The following is a 17,518-nucleotide window of genomic DNA, read 5'->3' as shown; positions in this document are numbered from 1 at the left end:
AGGCTGCAATTCTGAATGGATCATCTTGGAACTTTGCATATTTATTCCTTATACCATAAAGACAGCAACTATTTATTTTGATGCTTGCCCCGACCTCCTGGGGCAGTGTCACACCCACTTTATTGTTAGTATTTTGTCTGTGAATTTGGCAAAACAAACCCGACGCCTAGCCTTCTTTGCCTCTGATCATATTACAGCCATTTCATATTTCATTCTCTTAAATTGATTTTAAAAAGTACCATATCAATCAAAGCTAGAATGTGGACGTATATTGCAGCGTTAGCGATGCTCTTGTTAACATCATACCATGTACCCAATCAAGCTAGAAAATATTTACATTATATTTTTTTAAAAATCTTAATATCAAACTTTACCCAGTAGAATTCCGATATAGTAATTACAACTTGTACATCTTGATTTGTAATATGTAAAATCTTTTCAAATTAGCTTGAAAACTTATTTATCTCGGCAGTAGACCTCACCTTCTGTTGACATTGATGTATTTTATGAATGAATAGATCGAAAATTATGGTATAAAAATGTAAACGGAATGCGCAAGAAATTTCGTACTCTCTGTCTCTTGTAAAGAGGGTGGGTTTTGAGTAATGATAAGGTCGTGTCGTGATAATAATAGTCTGTGTATTACTAGTATTACATTAACACATCCAGATTTACCGGGATAATAATGCCTTGGCTCATGATATTCTTCCTGAGTTCAAAACTATTCACCATTAAATATACAAATTATCACAGTAGCTTCAAGTCATTTACCCATTCATTAATATTTGTTATACTTATTTTTTGCTTTCTCCCTCTTCCACGGATGTTAACAAGAAGTTGTCGGTTTTGGTGGTACTGTATAATTTTACGTAATCGTCCAAAGATTCGTCCTTCATTCCAAGAGCTTCTTGTCCTTCGTATTTCTTCATTTCTCCAGCAATAATATCCGAAGGTCGGATCATTATTGGTGCCGGTTGTCGTTTAAAGGATTTCTGTGTTCCAAGATTCACAGAAACTGGAACCTTATTAGACTGGGCGACACTGATTGCGTGGCCATGATTTGAGCACAAGACGCTTGCAGCCGAAGAACTCTTTGAAAATCCAAAATCGACATAGTCCAGTTCGACACCATAAATGTCAGCTGAGCGTAGAGAAATGGCAAACTTGTGTTGCCCGCGACCTAAGTTAAAGGCCATACCGAGGGCACCTGTAAAGTGAAATTCGTTCCAAAGATAACCCCAGTTGGTACCACTGTGGGTTGTAAACTGACCAACAAGTCGATTATTGAGAAAGACATCAACTTGGTCCGGATACCCATCCGTAGAATAGACGATTTTTTTAATAAGGAACACTTCTTCATCATCCAAACAAAAGTCGATCTCAATCTTTTCCCCTGTATAAATCAACGCTGTTTTCTTGCCATGAGCCATTGATCGCATAAATATTCTGTCGACGGAACTGGAATCCATGGCGATATCCTCAAATTCAATCGTGATATCGTTCAACCCAGAAGCTAGGGAGATCATCATAAAAAGTTGAAGTATCTGTCTAAACATGGTGGAAAGATAGATGATTATTAATCTGAAATTGATTTTTAAAAATTTGACCATAGTATTATTGTAAAAGAAAATTAATAAAATTTATTAATAAAAGACGGGTGGCAGTATTTCTTTAAAAATAAATGTTCGTATCACATCAACATTACATTGCCAGATCTTACCGATACCGATTTACAATATGGTTAATGGATGACAGGATAAAGTCTCGTTTTCATGATCATGCCACAGTGTAGCGCTGATCTAGCTCGCTACCCGCTGTGCCATTTGCCTCTTTGTCCAAAACTGGCTGAGACCGGCTTAATTGATCACGTGCCATGTTAATATACCTTGTTAAATAATATAAAAAGATATAGTGATCTGATCTTAATAAAATAAACATAAAAAAATAGTGATCCGATCTTAAAATAAAATGAAAATAAAATAAAACAGTGATACTATCTTAATAACTATAATAACAAAAAAAATATGTTTTTTGTTTGTTGTTCTTACCTAAATTAAATGTGCGAAACCTAGTCAGTCAATTGCTGGAAATGATTTTACAATCAGAGTTTTCAAATCTATAAGGGCGTTTTATAAAGAAAGGTTTTGATTGGCCAAACGTTTCAATGAGATCGTGGGAGATAGATCTGATATACCTTTCAGGCAAATACCAAACGTTTTTATTGTTTCTGTTTTAACCACGCCTTTAACCAGATGCCCGATATACTAAAACTTTTTAAATATTATCCTTCATGAATATATGGTATTTTATCTACATCTAGAAAGGTATGATTCATGATACTGTTAATATATCTTAAGGGTTTAAGTCGTAAAAAATAAACAAAAATCTTCGCTTTATCATTTTACAATGAATATATTGTATCTTGGCAATTCTATCGCAGCATTATTACGAGATACTTTTAGATATTATAGAACATATACCTAAACAAAATGATTCAGTTCGGTACATCAAAACTAAAATAAAATTTAAAAAAAATAACTATCCTTTATGTTGGTTCAATATGATTTGATTAATTAAGTTTTTTTTACTAATATTTGAAAAAAAATAATCATTTAGATTTATAGGATTGGTTGTACCACTAAACAGCAACAACTTCCTTTTTAATTTCGATTAATCAAACTGTATTTAATATAGAAGATATAGTACTTATCTCAATCAATCATATCGTATTTTAAGAAACACAAATAAATTATTTTTTAAAATAATGATTATATCTGCATTATAACCTTAATAATAGTGAGCAAAACTGTATATTTGAATCAGCCACCTACCTGTCCTTTAATGGAAAAAGAAGTCTACCAAATAAGATATTGAAATGATATTGAAGTAAAGAACTCGGGAGATTTTAAAGCAAAATAATACAGGAAATAACACGGCCGAATCTCTTTTATTTAATGACGTATATTAAAGGACATTCTGCTTACACGCCTAGTCCTCTTAATCCGAAATACATCTTTATTTCCATATTAATATTTCATTTATATTAACACTGGTTACTTTGTGGTCAGATGGCGTTAATAAAGCATATCAACACGTCATGGCGGGAGTATGTTTGACAGGTATGAGTTAATTCTCATTTTTCGTGACATTTTAAGATATCGTTGAAAAAAACGACAGACATATTGAAAAATAGTTTCTGTCTCAAACCGGCAATCCTTAATTACTGACAGAAAACATAAACGCACTATATACAATTCTTGGATGATTTCATTTTCTTTGTTATATATCCATTTTGTGTGATAAAACATATATGTCACTACATGCCATATGTACGAAAATCGTGCATAATATAGTAATTGTTGGTTATTTATTACTTATTTATTAGTTTCAATTTTCGAGCAATGAAACGTGCATCAACAAACTGCTGGTGTATATGGGTGTAAAGGTTGTATGTCATTATTACTAAGTTTCGAAAAGAATTTCTCAAAAACTTTGAAATGGGGACGACAGCCTTCTTTCATGTCCTAGAGTATGTGGGGCTTGGAGTGTTTCGGTGTTCTGAGACCCCCGAGCCACCAACTTTGAAAATTGCATCTAATAAAGCCAAAATATCAAGAGATAGACAACCATAGTATAATGGAAAATATTGAGTTAGAGACTTAGCTCCTTTAATGCGAATCATATTGTACTACATCACTGTCATGTCCTGGCAGTGTTATCATTTCTATGCAATATTCTAGATAAGTAGCAACACTTGTCCTAGTAACCTTTTGTTGGAATAATACAGACAACTCTATGGATCATTCACTAATTTTATTAGCAACAACAATTCAATGTGGACACTCTACTCTCAACGACATCAAGCAACGATGAAAGTATACCCCCATTGAAACGTTGCAGTCAATAAACTTATTGAATAATATCCATTAATAAACAGGTCACAATTCTGTGGAATACAATTACTGCTTATTACTGAGCGACGTTTCGACTAGGTTGGATAAGTATTGGATTGTGTTGTAGAAGGCTGAATCTCGGGAACACACTGTGGATTTTTATAGTAGCCCTGGCTTAAGGTGGTGGAGGGTAAACCGTGCAAAAAAGACGTGATCTTGAGAGTCTGCCTAAAGAAATTGAACATCTCATTCATGTCTTCACAAATTTCAACCAAAGGGTTGTGTTTATCAAATAGAGTGCAAGTGCCAAGTGGGAGTACGTATGCCGGGGAGACAAAACGCCAATTAAACAAAAGGATAGATGACCACAAGTCGAAAACAGCAACCAACAATTCAGCTGTATCTGAACATTTGATCTCCAACTCCCGCCACAGAGTCCAATGGTCCAATGTTAAAGCATTATGCAAGAATATAAGCAACAAGAGAGAGCGTCAATTGCATGAAGCCTTTAAAATACGAAGACACAAACCAAGGATAAACAGAGATCAAGGATTGTTCCTCCGCAAGGCGTATGACACTCTTATGATATAATCATAGGTCATAGGCTAAGCATAATAAATTCTATTTAATCAATATTTAATACTTAACTATATTCTCACCATTATTCAAGATTAATAATCTAATTTTTTAATGATTTCAATAATCCTTTTTTAAAAATCATAATTGATAATTGGCTATTATTTTGCTTTTCAGAGCTGCTGTTATTGAAATTCAATGCACTTAATAGTTCAAATCCTGCTTTTCCAAATCATTATAGCAGGCCCGGAGGAGTAGGGGGGGGGGGGGGGGGTACTCTTTTCTCCGGGTTATTGCAGGCAAGTAACTATTCAGTTAGATACAGTGACGTAACTGGAGGAGACCCGATTTTAATATAGATGTGAGACTTCTAGAAGTCGAACGTAGACTTTCAGAAGAAAAAAGCCTGCTATTCACTATACTGATCCCTGGGTTAAGAGCTCCCCAGTTGCGAGGGTCGCGATTAGTTAACTTTACTGAGCAGGCGAATATTTCATTCCATCTCATTTCTATGACATATTGGCTAATTAAAACACGACGGGATAGAGTTTTTCTAACATTCTATAGGGACTAAAGCTCTAGAATGGAAGGTTTGGTGCGCACCAAAGTGAAACTCATCCAAGAACTTTTGATCCTCAACACATAGTTTAATTTTCATCACATGACTCGGACAAAAATCGTCGCCTCTGGGAGGTCCACAAACTAAATTCATATTTAAGATTTTGCGTAAAAGGCATTTGACATTACTCCAGAACAGAATGTCCGATGCGCACCAAACTTGAACTCGCTCAAGAACTAGTGATACTTAAACACTCGTTTTAAGTTTCATCGAAATCGGATAAAAATTGTTACAATCTTGGTATTACACACTTTTACACGATTTGCGTAAAGGGGAGCGGCCATTTTCCGGGAAGTTTCAGTCCGATTTTCGGTCCATAATTATGGACACGGTGATATATTAGAACGATTTTGAAAATAAGATAACAATTGCTACCTCTCGAGGATCCACAAGCTAAAAGCGTGATTTTCGTACAATCAGGGTCCAGAAAATTACGGTCCGATAAGAGCAAATCGGAAATAAATTGTGACCTCTAGGGCGACCTTCGGTTATAATTTTTTCACGACTAGTGGTCGGAACTAGAAACCGAACTCGAATGGTCCGGGACATCGTCTGTTCAAAGATGGCTGTCCCCAGGAACATGGTGATGTCATTTTACTCTGCTTTAGACCTTAACCATAACCCTGAAAAAAACCCCTTAACCCCAAGGAAGGTCTATACATCTCTCCATGGACGATAATTAATCGCTGTGTTATATAGTTTAATAAACAAAATACTTTCATGAAGTTAAATTTGCGCGACTCAAATTAATTTTATAGACGACAAAATTCCTTGTAACTTGACTTTACTTTTTGCATAGCGCAAATATTGAAATAATGCGTAATTTTTAGACTTGCATAGATTCAGACATAACATACGAGACAAAAAATATCTGCTAATAGAAGTAGCAACCATTTAAAATTCATTCAAGCTTTCTTGAAAACATATACATAACAAAAATAGATTCTTTCTACATATTTTACGCTTTCGTTTCATCGACACCGCGGGGGGTTGGATGGCTGAATGGTTAGCGTGCGCGCAATGTATCATAAAGTCTGTCATTGAGTCGACTGGCGTGGTTTCGAATCCCCGGTTGTACGTGGCAAGGAGTAGGGTCGCTTGTCCAACCTCGTGGGTTTTTTCCGGGTCCTCCGGTTTCCTCCCACTGCTAAAGACCCCTACGCGCAAGCGAATTATTGAAATAAAATTAAACCATATGTTAGTCCCGAAATGACCTAGTTTGTGTCGAGCGGACGTTAAACCCCATTTCTCTCTCTCTCTCTCTCATCGACACCGCCATCTTGGAACTACTCCGACCATGCCACAATAGCATGGTTCAGTATTTTCGGACTACGGTCCGGACTAAATGAAATTCGGATTCTGTTAGTTCGACCATAGTCAAGAAATCACGATAACCGAAGGTCGCCCCAATGGTCCACGAGGGGGCGACCTTCGGTTGCACGGATTTCCGTACTCTAGTCTAACTATCTGCATGCGAATGACATTTAGTTCAACCTCTGGCCGTGACTAGCCGTACCATGCGATAGAGGACGGTCGAGATAGTTCAAAGATGGCTGAAAAGACTGACACGTGTGTAGATTTGTCTGAAAAATATCATAAAATTGACAATTGCCAATGCGTTATTTACACCATGGACCTATTTCAGGGTTTATGGTAACAATCGGAAGTTAAAGAATATATATAGGCCCACGACAAAAAACTTTGTGAACTGATCCATGTTACCATGCAGTTAACCCGGATGGAGTCAGCTTTGTAATATAGTTTTAAGAATGAGTAACTAGCAGAAAATATAGCAGGCGAAACAACTGACATGGGAGCCGCTATATTGAATAGCCAATTGTCCAATTGTCCGGACCCATTTGCGTTCGGGTGCTGGTTCAGACTAGTCGCGACCACAGTTTACATCCGAATGTCGCCCTGGGTATTATATGCTTTTACATTTGCGTAAAGGGGAGCGGCCATTTGAACTTTGAATTTGAACTCAGTCGTAATGGTGTAACTTTACTGTGGTATATTTGAACGGTTTTTACAATCAATAAAAATTGTGACCTCATATATAGAGGGCCCACAAGCTATATATAAGAGTGTGATTTTTCGTACAATCAGGGGGCCATAATCCAAGAAGTTATGGTCCGATTTGCGCCAATATCAACAGGAACCGAAATCTTTGGGTTATAAACATACATTGCAAGTTTCATCAATCTGTCAATCAAACGATCGGCAATTCTCGGAGACGGTACTGAGACAGTTGATGCCTATTTCTAGTCCAAACTTCCAACAGTGATAACTTCGTTCAGAATAACGTAATTTTACAGAAATTTTCAATATTTTCTCTTTTTTTTTATGGTCTATTTTTGAACTGTTATATAAAGAATGGTCAACTCTTTATTAAAAACCAGTATACCAAAATCGAGTCATAGAATAATAGTTTCAAAACTTGTGAATGGGTACACCCCCGATTCAAAAAGGGGATATCTCAGTCAATATAAATATAGAGTCATATAACTATAACATATATAACATAAAATGTTCACTAAATACCTTTTTAAAGATACCTTTTTGGAATGTTCAATAATTATGTGAGCTTTTATAAATTCAATTTACATGTCCTATAAACATTAATTACCTTCTTGGTCAATGCGAGAATGAAATGAAATGGGCTTTAACGTCCTACTCCGACTGGGCTAATGAAGACGGGCATATGCCATACTGTGTGCTATGAGGGAAATTTTGCCCGGAGAGCTGCACTATGACCCACTCTTAAATTGAAATCCAACTGCCAAAGGATTTTTTATGTGTATGCCAATGTTTACACAGGATCTCAGTTTTTTTGTCCCATCCGAACGACTAGACAGCTGTCCTTGTCAGGCCCTCAGACCTGCACCACTGACATCGGAAAATCCTTTTTAACATTCTCAGCCAATGCAGGGATCGAAACGCGAGAATTCCTCTTTAACTGTAGCTGGTGATCCCTGTCATGCCAAGGGTAGAGTAGACTCACCCTCCTTGAGAGAGAGAGAAATGGGGCTTAACATCCACTCGACACAAACCAGGTCATTTCGGGACTATACCCTCCTTGAACACCCAATATATACTAACTTTGAACAGTTTATACACCTCGGACATCATGTAAGGGATACTGTCAACAGAATACTGACACATTCGTAAATAAATTAATTTTTTAACAAAAGGTAAAAACAGAAACAATTTTTTTTATTAAACAATTTGAACACATAAAACAATTTTGATTTCATGGGATATAAATAAATATATATTAATAGATCTATTAGATCCATGCTTAAAATAAAATGTCAATATATATTAAAGCTTTGGTGAAGATATTATGCACATTACAGATTAACGAAATATAACAAATTTCATTAATATAAATAGTTAAGTAAAATATCTTTTATTCACAATTACAGTCAAGAGCAGAGACTGTCCAAAACTGGCATAAAATTGGAAAATATGTGTATATTAGAAATGTTTTTTATACAGTTATTCAGACAATTTTAGATATGTTATTAAAGTATTGACCCGGTATTATAAATCTCTATATTTTAAACAGTTTACTAGTGAACCAATATTAGTTTTCACTTGACAATTCTACCTCTTGCATTAGTATATTAACATTTAATTTCTAATTTTAAAACTTTAAACATTTAAATATCATTATGCATCAGAGTTTACACAATATATTATTTTGATTACTGCCCACTTCCATTACACCGTGACATTTTGATTTAGTGCTTTGAGTATTAACAAATCAAAGGATTGGTTCATCTGGAGTTAAATATTAACTTCTATTCTTATTCTGAAAAAAAAAAAATTATGAAAGACAATCAGGAAAATAAATATCTAGAAATAGTGAAAATTAACATCAGAGACCCTAAATGCCTGAATGATTCATAAAGAACCTCTGTGGCTGTAGGAGCTGCAATGGCTCAGTAAGGTGCTGGCTTGCTTAGCAGTAAGTTCCGGGTTTGCTCCGGGTATTTACCGAGAAAGTTCCTCATGACTTTCTGGCGTGGTTTCCTGTTTAGTGAACCCCATTGCGCTCTCTCTCTCTATCATTTTGCATTAAGTTCTTAAAAATTGTATGTTGTGTGTGGGTTATTAATGGGGTTTTATGTATAAAGATGATACAACTAGTAATCACCAGGTGTCATGAAGTTAATCAGTTAGGCATTAATGCTTTGGGGGAGTGGGGAGGTCTTTTCTGGTTCAGAAAAAAATAATGGTAGTTGTCTCCCTTTAAGTACATTATCACTGTCCTACAATAATTTATTTTGCAGACTGATCACATTTCATTTAGTAAAATATTATTTTATAAATCTGCATTATTTAAATTATCCAAGTGCTTTATTACTAATATTGTCATAACGGTAAGAATGGGACTACAGAAACGCAAAATGGTATAAAATTCATTGTCTGATCTAAAATCTCCTATACTGACCTGCTGAGGGAGAAGATTTAGGTTCATCACCTTCTACCAATGTAGGTAATTTAGAAGTTGAATTACCACCATCTATAGGTTTGTTACTTTCTTCAACCTAAACAGTCAAACATAATGCATTGAGCTACTTAAAGTTTTATTCAACTTACCAGTATCTTTACCAGGCAAGTGATGAAAAATCGGGCAAATGTGCCTTATTTGTATGCTGGTCTAAAAATTAGATCTACCAATGAAACGAAGTGAATGTACCTAACACTGCATAGAAAACTATGATAATATGAACAGGTGTTTATTTTACATACATGTCGTGTATGTATTCACTTATCAAATAAGCTATTATATAAAACTATCAGATCTTTCTCTTTATTTTTTTGACCTGTAAATGCAATTATTTTTGTATAATATTGTAATCAATATAATCTAACAGACTTGTTTAACTATCAAAAATCCCAGCACAGGCCTACTTAGAGCAAAGCATGCGAATTGGCAGAACTCTTTGAAATAATAAAATGTGTAGGTCTAGTATGACTCACAAAATTGCATTTTAAAACTCCCTTAACTAAGCAATGAATAGGCTAATGAAGATAAGACAATGCCAGAGTGATGAGGAAAATTTTGCCCAGACAGCTGCCCAATGGCCGACCTACTCTTAACACAGGGCCTCGTTTTTCCATCCCATCTGAATAACTAAACGCTGTTCCTTGCCAGCCTCCCCCCCCACCCCATCCTGATTAAACATACATTATGCAAGAGCTAAATCTGCCTATTGCTGGTCTTTCTTTAGGCCTGAAATGTTATCTAAATTATTAATTAGACATTAATTAACTTATCAAGACCATAATCAACTCTCGATGCCATTGCTAGCCTGCAATATTTACTGGATTAGGATCCGATTTGCTGCTCAACTTTCATTCATGATTAAATCATGAAATGGATAATCGAGAATATGTTTTTTATCGTACCGACTTTAGTGATGATTGAGGCTAGGCTGAAAATTCAATCGCTAAATTCTCAGTTCAGAGTGGATCAATTTGACTGAAATTTTCAGCAAATACCCTTTACATTATCTAGTTTTTAACTATTATAGTGAGAACTGCCAGCTCTTTATCTAATCTCCCATAATGTATCTTTAAATAAAGGAATAAAAGACATTGCTCTAATGGTGTGTAAAATACAGTATTCCTTTGCAGTGTTACGTCCATTTGTTGTGAAATCTCTCATCATAGTTTTAATTCTTATTGCAGAATAGGGGCCTACAAAATAAGCAATCACCGCTCACAGTTTTCGGTGGTCAGATTACAGCGGTAGTCCTAGATAACGTTTCTCCAGAAGTAGATGTATGTCAGAAATTCAAATCGGTTTCAGTGTTCTGAGGGATGTTAACTGTACTAAAATGTGAAAATGTGATGTCAGAGTGTGGCAAGCATAAATAAATCTTTATTTATTGTGTGTGCGTTGTGGTCCCTCGTTTGCTCCATCTATTAACTCTTGAGAAAAACATTTATCAGTTCTTCTTATAAGCTTACAAATTACAACTGAAATGTTTCAGGCCCAAGTATATAATAAATATAAGCTTACCTGTTTAGCTTCAGCTTCTATTTTAGAAAATTGTTCAGCTTCTGTTGCCATGGAAGCCTTTCTCTTTTCTTCTAATTCAAACTCAACTCGCTCATCATTTAACTTTTTGTCTTCTAAACTTTTCTTTAAAAACAGATAAAATATATTATCTAATTCAAGATATAAAAAATAGATTTTAATCCCTAACAGCTCTAGTTATTTAAAAACAGAAATAAAATGAAATGGATGGGGTTTAACATCCTACTTTTCTGCTCCATCTGCACTAATGACGATCAGACAGTCATACACAATACAGTGTGCTACTGGACAGTGGCGCTACTATTCCTACTCCTAGATGCTTATTTCAAATCCCAATTGTCAAGGGTTCTTAAATCCCAACTGTAAAGGTTCTTTTATGTGCACAACATGTACACAGGACCTTAGCTTTTCGTCCTATGCTAATGACTAGACACTGTTCTTCGCTAGGGTACACATCCTGCACCACTAAGTGGAAATCAACACTAGATTTAAAAACATATTGGTAAAATAAGTGTATGCTGGTCATTTCCTCCCACAATTACCCAGGATGATCAGCATCCTAAACTTAGGCTGCCTGTCTACAGCTAGCTCCGCCTGAGAACAGGCCCTAAGCTAATTACCCGACATTTTAATTCCTACATCGACGATTTTAGTCGAAAACACTGAGTATGCTTTTAGTAATTTTTAGAAGTATTTATTTCTCTTCTATTGTCATATTGAATGAAATTAAATATGTTTATTTGACTGTTGTCTGTATGAAAGATGTCAAACTAATCAAAGCCGAATCACAAAATAGTCCTCTAATTAATCAATATGGCGGCGCCCATAAAAGGTAATTTCACAGAGGCGGTTTTGTTTGCGAAGACAAATTTAGGAGTATCTAACCTTGTTTTGAAAGATAAACAGATTGAAACTCTAAAGACAGTTTACAATGGCAAAGAATTTATTGCAATATTACCCACTAGTGCATATTATATATAGCTTTTACCAGATTGGCAGAAGTTGACTTTTTGCTAAAGACACGTGTTTACATAAAACATGTGCGTTCTTGGGTTATTTTTACTCTGTTGTGTACACAACGCTATAGTCCCGTCGATAAGTCCCGCCCCAAAATGATCACGTGAGCGTTTTAAATGGCGGCTAATTGGGGCAGTGATCATAATGACGTATGACGTAGATGGATCGCTGCGTGCAGTTTGGATGATCAGGTTGGTTCGAAGAAATAACCCACCCTGTATAAAAAGTAAACCTATTTCTAAATCAAATGACCTTTCCAGAAACTATAAATTCTATGAAATTTTACTTATAATATTAATTCATTAACTGATCATAGCTTACTTTTATAAACAAATTTAAAATACAGAAATACCATCAGCTTACCTCTTTTAAATATTTTTGGTTTTTAATGTAATTATGCAGCCATTGTCCAATGTATTCTATGGGATCTTGTGGTCGTTTCTCAGCCACTTCGGCTAAGCATGTCGATAGGCACTCGCCAATATGTTTTCTCAAAAACACAGCATCCATATTTTCTATTTAATTTGACTTTTTATTCTATTTAATACCTGCAATGGCAAAAGGATGTTATGACTACAAATTTGTCAGATATTTGTCTAGACTTGTAGAGACAAACGATTGAATTTCATTTCACTGTTAATTCCGTTGAAGTTGAAAAGTTATTATATGGGACGGTGAGAGGGTATCTCACAATTCAAAAATAGAATTGGCTGTCACTAGATAAGGGACACGATAAAAACTTGAAAAATCCCGTGCATTCCCCTGTTTTTATTCATTCTGTTCTTAATAAAAACATGGTAATGCACAGACTTTTTCTAATTTGTTCGTTATCTTTTATCTACTGACAGCCATTTCTTTTTTTGAATTGTCAGATATCCTCTCATCGTCTCATATAACAACTTTTCATCTTCAACGGAATTATCAGTGAAATGAAATTCGATCGTTTGTCTCTTACCGCTCGTTACTTCAGTCAGTTATATAGAAGGACAACTCATGTTTGTCATGTTTGACGTCACTTCCCGTTTCTTCACGTGCTTGTTACACAACTCCGGTAGCAATGATCTCTGTGTTAAAATTATATTTGGGATGTATTTAATGAGCTCTATCACATATTTTATAATGACTGACACCAATATTGCCCTTTAAGAAGTCAAATTTTGAATACAGTTAATAAATAGTTTATTCCAAAAGGGAGATAATTCCCATGTTATTATGAGTTATGTCTGTAATCATGTATTGGTTGTAATGTTGCTTGATGTCAAATTAACCATGATGGAAATTTATCCTAGACCAGCTGGTACTTAATAATGCTATTTTTTACTGATGAATTTATTCCTATCAATAGAATGTCATAGTACTCATATAGGTGATGATATGTATTATTACCAATATATTGGGACACAATAATTATTATATCGCGATAATAAGGGTTTTATGATATACCGGTTTTTGGATATTTTTAAATACGTCCGATATAATAAAATCGCTGATCATGATTTTATTATGATATACGGAAAAACCGGTATATCACCCAACCCTAGGTTAGAGCAAGGGTTAGGAACCTGCAGATTTCTTCAAAGTCTTGGGATGAAAACAGGACTAGCGCTAACCCTAAACCAAGCCTGACCCTTACCCTAACCCACAATCCACATATGACGTCATAAGTGAAGGACCGTCAACAATTTAGCTTTCTCCTTAATTTACACCACACAAGCTGGATTTAAATATCCTGATTTGAAAGTTATTATTATTTATTACAATACCATGTCCGTTTATGTCCCTATTCATTGTTAATGGTAGGCAGGGCTCGCACTGGTTTTCAATTTTTTCCCGCACAAATGGATGATATTTTTTTATATATAAAAAATGTTCATATTTTTTCCCGCCAACTGGAATATTTTATCTGCCAAAAATGTGTGATAAAAAAGACAACACCTAACAATTTTATGTCTCAGCTGAGCTTATTATAAAACAATTACCGATATATACAATACAATATACAACAACTTTAAAAATCTGTCTTTACATAATAGATTAGCAAAGCTTGTATTTAATAAGATCATTCACAATTATCAATCAACTAATCATTAATCCAAGACTACTGATTAGAATTACTCATTGACGAGATCCGGATTATCGGCCAGTTGATTAATTTATAGTATCCCGCCACGTGATTGACACTCAATAATGATTAATCCAGGATAAATACGATTAAAATTATTAGATTTTTCCGCCAGTTATCAAAAAGAATCGCCAGTACTGCAAAACATTATCGCCAAAATCAAATTTTAATCACCACTTTCATATTTTTATCACAAATTGCGACTTTGGCGACCGACAGTGTGAGCCCTGATGGTAGGACAAAAATTAGTTGGTGGACATGTGCCGAAAAACGATGTTTTTTTTTAATTCGGTTTATGAGTGATGTGAAGAAGTTAACCCTTGTGCGGACACATCGCACGAAAAACATTATTGACAACAAGGGGTAATCTAAGATCCCAGCCATAAATTGTTTTTTGGATGATAATTTTATTCAAATACGATCAAACTACAGCTCCATATAAAGAGAGAGAGAGAGAGAAATGGGGTTTAACGTCCACTCGACACAAACCAGGTCATTTCGGAACTAAAATAATATGGTTCAATTTTATTTCAATAATTCGCTTGTTCGGAGGAGTCTTTAGCAGTGGGAGGAAACCGGAGGACCTGGAGAAAACCCACGAGGTTGGACAGGCGACCCTACTCCTTGTCACGTACACCCGGGGAATCGAAACCACGCCAGTTTACTTAATGACAGACCTTATGATACAGCGCACATGTGCTAACCATTCGGCCATCCAACCTCCCCCAGCTCCATATAAAGACTGAATAATAATCAATCAGAGTAAAAAAAGCCAAATATTTGAAGTATTAACAGTGACGATATGAATTATAACTATAAGGTATTTTTCAAACCATACAGATCTACAAATAACTTAATTGTCATTTCCATGTAAAATATTCTTTTGATGGGGTTGGTATAGATTACAAACCTCATCCTCATCTTTCAACCCTCTGTCACTGTGTTTCAAGATAAGAGATGGTGCTACTATAGTTCCACGTAGCAAAGTCCAATGCAAATCACATCAGTCCTCAGTAAGCAAAATTGACAATATTTTTCATCAAAAAGGTTGATTATTGTTATTTATAATATTTCTGCCACATCCAACTTCAATTAAGCATATAATCCCACCTGAAACGGGTATAAATGATCGTATTGGAAATCGAAAGCGTTAAGCCGTTACTAGGAACGCCAATTTTAAACGGGAAATGTATGACTGTGTATGTCAGATAAAAACAGCGCTTCATTAATTTAAACGTGGATATTTGGAGTTAGGTGATAGTTGTGCCACAACATTGGCCTTTGTAAGTTTAATTAGTCATAATAGTACAAATTTATCTTATTTTCAAGATGTTACATGCATTAGAGTCTAATAAAGAAATTGAATTTGTCACTTGGAACTAAAGGAACCCAATCGTAGCTAAAAACAAGCACATCACTATCAGTATTATATCTCAACGTACGTTCTCGTAGCGAGGGTTGGTATAGAAATGGTTCCACACTGATGTCTTCCGCCTTATTCCAGCCGCAGTCTAACGATACATTTAATTGTAGCTAGGGTTGGTAGAGTACCTATATTTGCTTTCAGATCTAGATAATTACTATCATCAACAAGTTAAAGATTCCAAATACAAAGCTAGCACCGAGCGCAGAACAGATTTTAAAAGACTTATCACACCACATCAGACCTTTAAAGAATTATTCAGCCAGATCATGCATATTCTGATTCTATAATAATTGTAAATAAACAGTATTATAACTTAAAGGCTCAATACCACTCTTGTTGTAACTGAATATTAATATGTCCCAATCTTTATTCTGGTCAACAAATTGTAATTGTACTATTTTACAATATTCCAATTAATTGATGATACAAATTTCATCTTAACACACCTAATTTAAAAAATTGGAAAAATTCAACTAAATGATTTGAAAAGCCTAACGTAAACCTTTTCAAATGTGACTTGGATTTAGAAATATTTTCGAACCCTCTGGACAAGTAAAGTAATAATGGATAATTTACACAGCAGGTAGGACACTTAAACACCTAATACTTAGAATAAGGCTAGAATTTATTTTCTGGAGCTGTCAAGCCAGCAAGAGTGTTATTGTCCCTTTAAACGAGATAAACTTACCGAATTGTTGTCAACATCCGACTTGAAAATGAAAAGAAATCAAATTAATAATGAAACAAACATTTTGTCTTGTTTACATTGTTTTTTCAGTCTCGCTTTGAAACGGTGTGGGCTTCCCTAGTTACAAGTCTCGTTTCACCAGTTGTAGCCAAGTTATGTGCTAAAATAATAGTACTAATTTATTCCATAGTTACCAGTTTCTGTTCTTAGATCATCCAGCCTTTCGCGTCGTGTCCAACTGTGGTGAAAAACAACGAAAGTATGCTCATCGAGTTTAATATAATCCGAGCTCGTTCCAGGTGCAGGGACTGAATATAAGGGAGAGAATTATTTAGGAATTAAATTTTTCTAGTGAAATAACCTTGAACATTCATTTATCATGGCTTCACAAAATGAAATTACTAATATTTTTCCGTGTGAAAATTACCCGAAAAATGGAAGAATGTACTTTACAGGTAGGTTTAAATGTTAGCGTTGCGTTTTGTGTTAGATCTTTGTAAAAATTTTACTGTTATTTATTTTTTGTTTTGTTTCGGTTTTTTTTTTTTTTTTTTTTTTTTTTTAAAGCAGTTTTAAATCTCCATTTAATTGTTTTTTCTTCTTATCAAAAATAAAACAGTCTCTTTTTTTACCCTAAACATAACAACACGGGTTTTACACGAGTATATCTAGAGTTCACGGGCGCCATTATAATTTGTAGATCGCATATCGAAATAACTCCTAACTAAAAATACGTACAAACTACAAACTGCCAGTATTACAGTGTTGCTAAGTAATAGGTAGGGCCCATGCCTATTAATTATTCAACCAATAAGTGATGTAACCAGTTGGCTAATCTTACTGTGTGTGAAATAGCTTTATTTAACGTCCGCTTCCACCGAAGTGATATCGCAGACAAGCTAATCTTACTTTACTTTAAGATACGCTATTTATTATTAATGCCTTTGTGTAAATATAATCTGATCATCAATTGCAAAATAATCTGTACATAGCCTTGTTCGTTGCTATTATCTTATACTTATACTATAAGTACCGTACACTATCAGATTCAAATGGAGTAAACAAAATCTAATTTATTTGAATATATCGACACATTTAATCATGATGAAAATCGGGTTATAATGA

General features: G+C 34.8%; 1 long non-coding RNA gene across 2 annotated transcripts; it reads right to left on the bottom strand.

Moving 5' to 3' along the window:
* Window positions 1-8,338: 8,338 nt before the first annotated feature.
* LOC126811568 (uncharacterized) lies at window positions 8,339-16,517 on the bottom strand. Of its 2 annotated transcripts, none has more exons than XR_007675645.2 (5): window positions 16,394-16,517; window positions 12,521-12,705; window positions 11,123-11,245; window positions 9,545-9,641; window positions 8,339-8,902 (listed from the first exon to the last, which is right to left on the bottom strand). It is a non-coding gene; the product is annotated as an uncharacterized LOC126811568 (long non-coding RNA). The 2 variants fall into 2 exon arrangements; XR_007675646.2 differs by lacking the exon at window positions 16,394-16,517 and adding an exon at window positions 15,190-15,332.
* Between the last annotated feature and the right edge of the window lie 1,001 nt (window positions 16,518-17,518).

Source organism: Patella vulgata, chromosome 2 (genome assembly GCF_932274485.2).
Source record: "Patella vulgata chromosome 2, xgPatVulg1.2, whole genome shotgun sequence".
Lineage (NCBI taxonomy): Eukaryota > Metazoa > Mollusca > Gastropoda > Patellidae > Patella > Patella vulgata.
Note: the sequence above shows the minus strand (reverse complement) of the source record. Positions and strands in the feature narration are given on the sequence as shown.